Source organism: Bison bison, unplaced genomic scaffold (genome assembly GCF_000754665.1).
Source record: "Bison bison bison isolate TAMUID 2011002044 unplaced genomic scaffold, Bison_UMD1.0 scf7180017864160, whole genome shotgun sequence".
Classification (NCBI taxonomy): Eukaryota; Metazoa; Chordata; class Mammalia; order Artiodactyla; family Bovidae; genus Bison; species Bison bison.
The window spans coordinates 2050898-2057566 of record NW_011494732.1 but is presented as its reverse complement, the minus strand read 5'-3'; the positions used below and the strand labels follow the sequence as shown (position 1 = coordinate 2057566).

The 6669-nt window shown below is 46.2% G+C and overlaps 1 pseudogene; it reads right to left on the bottom strand.

Annotated features, from left to right (window-relative positions):
- Nucleotides 1-6669, bottom strand: part of LOC104989660 — a 14044-nt pseudogene that overhangs the window by 6383 nt on the left and 992 nt on the right.

Sequence of the window (6669 nt, the reverse complement as noted above, 5' to 3'; positions counted from 1 at the left end):
GGGAGGGGAAACCTCACCAAAGGAGGACATTTGAAAGGAGAGGAAATGATAAGGACAAAGACTTGGAATGAAAACAGCAGGTGCAAAGTCTCTGAAGGGAGAATAAGCAGAGCTTTTAAGGTCAGTGTTGATGGAGTGTAGGTAGGTAAAGAAGTCACTCTGATCTTTCCCAGGCTCTGACAACACATCCTGTATGCCTGTTTTCTGAGGTATATTCAGTCTCCTCTATTATGCTTTCTAAGGACAGGCTCCAAACTCAATGTTTACTCATCATAATTGCTCATCAATTGGCTATTGATTTAAAGACTGACAAGATACGGAGACTATTATTCCTGCAATGAGACCTGATACTCCACAAGGAATAAGGCAAAACTGAATTGGATGAATCATGCAATGCACGTGAATGTCTGATGTTTCGGTGAGGATGGGTTATGTTACGGGGCAGGAACAAACAACCCCCAAATGTCAGGCTGCCATCGCTCGTTCATCATGTGTGTGTGCCTGCGTGTGTGTGTGTGTCTGCTGCCACTTTGCCAGGGACTCTGCTCATTGAGGGCATTCAGGTGATGGAGCTGCCACCACCTTGACCCAAGCCAGTTGCCATGCTGAATATCAGGTTCAGTGACAGACATGTACTTAATAACTGGTATTCACTGACTGCATGGCAAACTCTCCAATCTCAAGCTGCTCTTGGAATGATGTGAGGTGCTGAATGTGTCTAGGATTGCTTTGTGTGGAGAAGCAGGGAAGAGTTGGAAATTTGGTGACATCTTCAAATACACATAGTTTGGATAATATAACTCTGGATTAAGATATAGGGAGCGGAATAAGGTAAGGATTTAAGGAATTGCTACACAAAAGATGGTTCATGGAGGTGCAGCATCAAGATGGTCTGGGGTCTTGATAGAGAGGCAGAAAAGTGGGTCTCCATGCCCTTTCAAGTGAATTGGAGTCAACACATTAACAAGAACTCAAGGTGATGAGTCTGCAGAACAAAGACTGAGGACTGATTACTCAGAGCAGGGATTCTAGGATGGCTGGGTTTGAATCCCAGCTTTGCCAACTACTAGCTCTATGACACTGGATGTGTTACCTAAACTCTGTATGTCAATTTCTTGGTTTGTAAATGGAGTTAATAACAACAATGAAGCCATAAGATCATATGTGAGTTGGTCTCTTGGTCATGTCTGACTCTTGCAACCCCATGGACTGTAGCCTGCCAGGTTTCTCTGTACATGGAATTCTCCAGCAAGAATACTGGAGTGGGTTGCCACTTTCTTCTCCAGGGGAATCTTCCTGACTCGAGGATAGAACCCAGGTCTCCTGCATTGTAGGCAGATTCTTTACCATCGGAGCTACCAGGGAAGCCAGGTCATGGTGAGGATTAAATGAGCAAACACCAGCCAAAGTACTGAAGATAGTGCTCTGCACAAAGCAAAAGATCTATAAATGTCAGAGATGATGACAATGACGCAGCAAACAGTTAAGGAAATGTCAGTGTGACCACTTCCATTTGTAACCTAATCTGAAGCTAGATTAGCCAAGATCTTTTCCTAAACGGACTATGTATTGACCTTGAACCCCGAGAGGAAAGGTGATGGGAACAAAAATCCACTCTGTAGGTCTCTACGAGGACAATGAGAGTCTGGGAATGTGGCAGGTACCAGGAGGGAAATTGGATCAGGGTCAGGTGTGGGGGCATTTGAGCATCAGTTCTAAAAGTTGTTCTCACAGGCTGAAAGTCACCTGCACCTCTCATCTTACCTGGAGAACCCAGGCCCATGTTCCCTTCAGGGGAAATTTGTCTCCATAAACACTGAGTTCTGGTAGAGACACAGGGGTAGCCCAAGGCACCAGGGAGTTTTCTGCAAGGTTAAGTGAAAATTCCAAAGGCATGATTTTTCAGTGTTTGTCAAAAATAGAAAGATCTAGCAAGGGAACCTGATCGAAGGTACTGGTCTGGCCAGTGACCAAGATGCCTCGGGTGGGGAGCGGGCAGACCAAAGCATACACACGAACACAGCTCAGTGGGATGAACCGTTATAGATCCAACCCCACTTCTGCAACTTCCCAGCTGGGTGACCTGGAACAGGCCACTTCACCGCTTGGACATCAGTTTCCTAGTCTGTATAATGGGATAAAAAAGACTACGTCTTATAGGGTTGTCAACAGGATTATTTGTCAATTCACAAGCACCTAATGAATGATATTGTCATTGTCATCGGTGTTTCTATTACTGGTTAAGTGAGCTGAAGGTAAAATATGCGAACCTCAGTTTCCTCGTTAGTAAAATGGGGCTGGTAATCTGCGTTCTCAGTTGTGTCCGACTCTTTGAGACTCCTTGGACTGTAGCTCACCAGGCTCCTCTGTTCATGGGATTTTTCAGGCAAGAGTACTGGAGTGGGCTGCCATTTCCTTCTCCAGGGAATTATCTCAATCCAGATATCTACCCATGTCTCCTGTGCCTCCTGCATTGCAGGCAGATTCTTTACCTGCTGAGCCATCTACAGCTTCACAAAAGTCATTCACTGGACAAGTGCTTATTTTCGTGCATATACTGGTAGGGGTTGGGAACACAGGGGTGAGCGGGTCAGCTGTCACCCACCCCGCATGGAGGTGACAAAGGGATGGGGGAAGCTATAGATAGAAAATAAGCAAATAGGGACACAGTTGATCAAGGGTGGGTGGTCATGGCCTTCCAATAAATATCCCTTAATCGTTACATTCTTATTGAATGGCACAAGGTTGGAATCTTTATCCACAGTGCAGCTGGGAGTAGGGGTGGGGAGGGAGGAGGACGTGCTGTTTCTACAGCCCCCCTACCTACCCAGCCCCACCTTAACTAGGCAGAGACCCTAGAATTTGCTGAACGAAGGGACTTCCCTGTCAGTCCAGTGGTTAAGACATCACCTTCCAATGTAGAGGATATGAGTTCAATCCCTGGTCAGAGCACTAAAATCCCACATGGCAAAAATGAAAATATAAAAGCAATATTGTAACAAAGTCAATGAAGACTTTAAAAAATGTCCACATCAAAAACTCTTTAAAAAAAAAGAAAAGAAAAGAGAAACAATACTAGGGTTGTGGGTCTTACCAACATAAAACCCAATGTTAACTCCTAGTTGGTGGCTACAAGCTGACCTCGCCATCTCTGGGGCAGGAGGGGAGCTGCTTTTCAATGTCACCACTGCCATGTTCTAGCAAGTGACTTAACCGCCTCTTGGAGCCTCAGTTTCCCCAACTGCCGCAATATGCTCCAAGACCGCTTGCCCCCAAGTCTTTCCTACCTCCCTGAAAGGCACCATGAGGTGCCCACTTGCTTGGGCCAAAACCTTGGACTCTTCCTACTGCCCTACAGCTCACATCCACCCATCAGCAAGGCTCCTGCCTCCACCTTGATCCAACAGCATAACTGGTCCATACTTCCCCGTCATCACTCCCACCTACCTCCCCAGTCTAGGCCTCCATCACTCCTGCCCTCCTTTTGACTAAATTCCAGGCTTCCTCTGCTGCCCGCTACAGACTCTGTTCTGTAAGAGGTCAGAGTGCCTCTTCTGGGGGGGAAAAAAAAATGATTCTTTCCTCTACTCCCTGGCCTTTGTACTTTTGGTTTTCTCTTCCTTAAAAGCTCCTCTCCCAGAAATCCACCAGCTTACCCACTCCATCTGCCCTCTCTAAAGTTGTACCCCCAAATCAGACTTTCCCCTTACTTTTAGTTTTATTAGTAACACATATCACTGTCTTGCAGAATGGATCCATTTGCATATTTTTTGAGAGTCTGTGCCTTAGAATCCAAGATCCATGAGTTTAGAAACTTCTATCTGTTTTGTTCACTGCTATTACCCCATATTTGGGCAAGACAAATGGTAAGCAGTAGACAGATAGCTGTTGAATGAATGAATGAAATGTTAAAGGACAATAGTAGTACTCCCATTAGAGTTATTGTGAACATTAAATGAAATGATGTCTATAAATAATAACAAAAGTGCCACCACAGAGGCTAAACAAATGCCTGCTGCCTTCCTTATTTTTCATCCCTAAGAGCAAGCACTATAGTCAGGACTTGCTGTTACATCAGCAGGATGACTATAGCTGCCTCACGAGGCCAACATATAGCCCTTCTTTTCTGTGTTCTTAGTAATATACACCTATAGGTCCCCTGTCTGGAGGCAGACCTTATGAGAAATTCCTGAGCTAAATTATCAAGTTCTTCCCCTCATTTTATGCGAGTTTGAAATTAAGGACTGAACAGCACAACAACAAAACCTGAACTTGCCTTTTTGACTTATGCACCACTGGCACATGTGGAAACAGCGGGTTTCCTCTTTCTAATATCTCCTCTCTCCTATAAATCATGTTAATTGTCTCCATGTGCCCACAGCCCACCGGGAGTTTTGCAAGAGCCTTTGAGGAGATTAGTGGCCTCTGATGTTGGTTATGAAGTTCAGAAAAGCATCTGGAAGTAATTTAAGTTCAGGAATTAATTATTTGGGGGTTAAAAATACATGCCTTTAAAAAATAAATAGAGGAAACTCTTTGCCCGTGAACCTCTAAGTTCACACCTCTATTTGGCGGGGGTGGGGGTGGGGATTCCTAAAGAAAGATAAATCAACCACATCATCCCTTTACTTGTTTGGTTTTGGGTGTGTCTGTTTGGTTTTTAGAAGGTCACATGGTAGATTGAATGGGATTCTAAACAGATTTGCAGAAGAGAGGCACTCATTACCTGGGTCTCCTTTGGTCCAATCTGGAAGAAGCGAGTCTCTTACAGGTGATGCTAGGAGACTTTGTGGTCTCAAGTCACGTCGAAGACTCAGAGCACCCGAGGACAGCACATGCCTTTGAGGATTGGGGAGTGGATTTACCCTACCAAGACTCCTCCTTTCCTTTCTCATTTTGAGTTCTATATTTCCCTGTGGTTTGTCCAGTTTCCCCTTTTCTGGTATTTGAACCATGGAGTCTCAGACCAGGGAATTTGACTTTGCAGTAGACAGGGCGATATTTTGTGCCAAAAAGGGAAGAAAGGATGTGTGTCTGGGGAGGGTGGGAGGACCACATGGTAAATCTACAAAGGAGAAGATCAGGGGACTGGCCAGAGTAACTGGGGGCTTTTTCCTTTGTTCTCTTATCGGACAGGAGGGAGAGAGGATGAAGCTGATTTTCTAAGCTCTCAGTCAGGAAATGATGGGCTATGTTGTATTTCTCACTGAGGCTAGAAACATTTAAATGAAAAAAAAAAAAAAAATCATTCTCCAGTGACTTTCAAGCTAACAAACAAAAACGAGAAGGAAATGTGACTTCCATTTTAGGAACTCAAATCTACTTTTTTTTTTTTTTTTGCCTCTCAAGATCGTGTGTACACTAGCTGAATGAACTGAAGAACTGGGCAATTATAGCATAGTTCCCTTAAAAAATGAAGTTACTGCTACCCAAGTCTATCAGAACTAAGGTTTTGCAGTGCTCTTTCTGGCCTGGCTAGTTTTTCCAGCTGCCTTCTCTACCCATCATGTTAGCAGAGTGGATCAGTGAGCCCTTTTCCTCCTTAGGGCTGTCCAGCTGGGAAAAAAGCTCCAGGGATGGGGAGTGCCCTTGGAGTCTCTGCCTCCACCCCTCAATTTCTCCATATGCTTGGCTCTTGACTCCTTTTAACTGACTTGGGACAAAAGAAACAGATGTGTTTAACACCTTTCACTTTGGTTTCTTCACATCTGATAAAAGATTTTTTTTTCCTTTTATTTTGAAATTCATTCCTGGCTCTGGTGACCACATGATTCAGTGAGCTTTCTTTTCGAGGTTGGACGAGTCAGCCCAGCACACCAAGTGATCTCTAGGCAGGCTGTGGGATCTGGGGGAAGTGTATCAGCTGGGGGAGGGCTGGGCCTCCAGGACAAGGCTTCTGGGTTCAGGACATATTGTCTTTCAATCACGGACACGAGGGGGAGTTGGGGTCCTGAGTGGGGACTGTTCAGATCCCCAGGCGGCCAATGAGGCCCGAGCATCAGTAACCATGGAAGGCAGGCAGGCAGCTGGGATTCACGCGAGGAGGGAGGGCAGCGCTGGGTACGACACAGAGAAGACATTTGGAGCACGAACTGGGGTGGCGAGTCCTTGGAATCTGCAGAGAAAAAACTATTGCAGGAGCAAGTCTGGCAGGGAAGGGGAGCATTCCCGCCCTCCCCCACCCCCGAATAGTTAATAAAAACACATGCGGAAAGGGGAGGGGGGCGAGATCCAACAATGTAGAAAGATTCACAGTGGAAAATGAACCTTTCTGTCACCCTGGCTTTCCAGTCCCCGTCCTGAGACACCGCGGCTGTCTTTGGCTTAACCCTCCAGACAAATATGCATATATGTGCACACGCCTGAGTATAAACCGTGTTCTTCTTGAATCTGTTCTGCATGTTGCTTTTCCCCACTGAATAATCTCTCTGGGAGATCTCTCCGCATCAGCTGTGGGGGACTTAATTCCAGATGTCCCCGGCTCAAAAGGCAAAGAATTAGGGTCCGCCCTGAAGTTGAGGTGTGAAGAGTGAGGACCCCGGGAGGCGGGCGAGGGGAAGGGCTCGGCTCCATCTTGAGTCGCGGGTACCTGCGCAGAACTCTCCGGGACTCGAGCCACAGGCCACGAAGGCGGGAGGCTGCGGGGAGGAGGGGAGACCTCATGGGCGC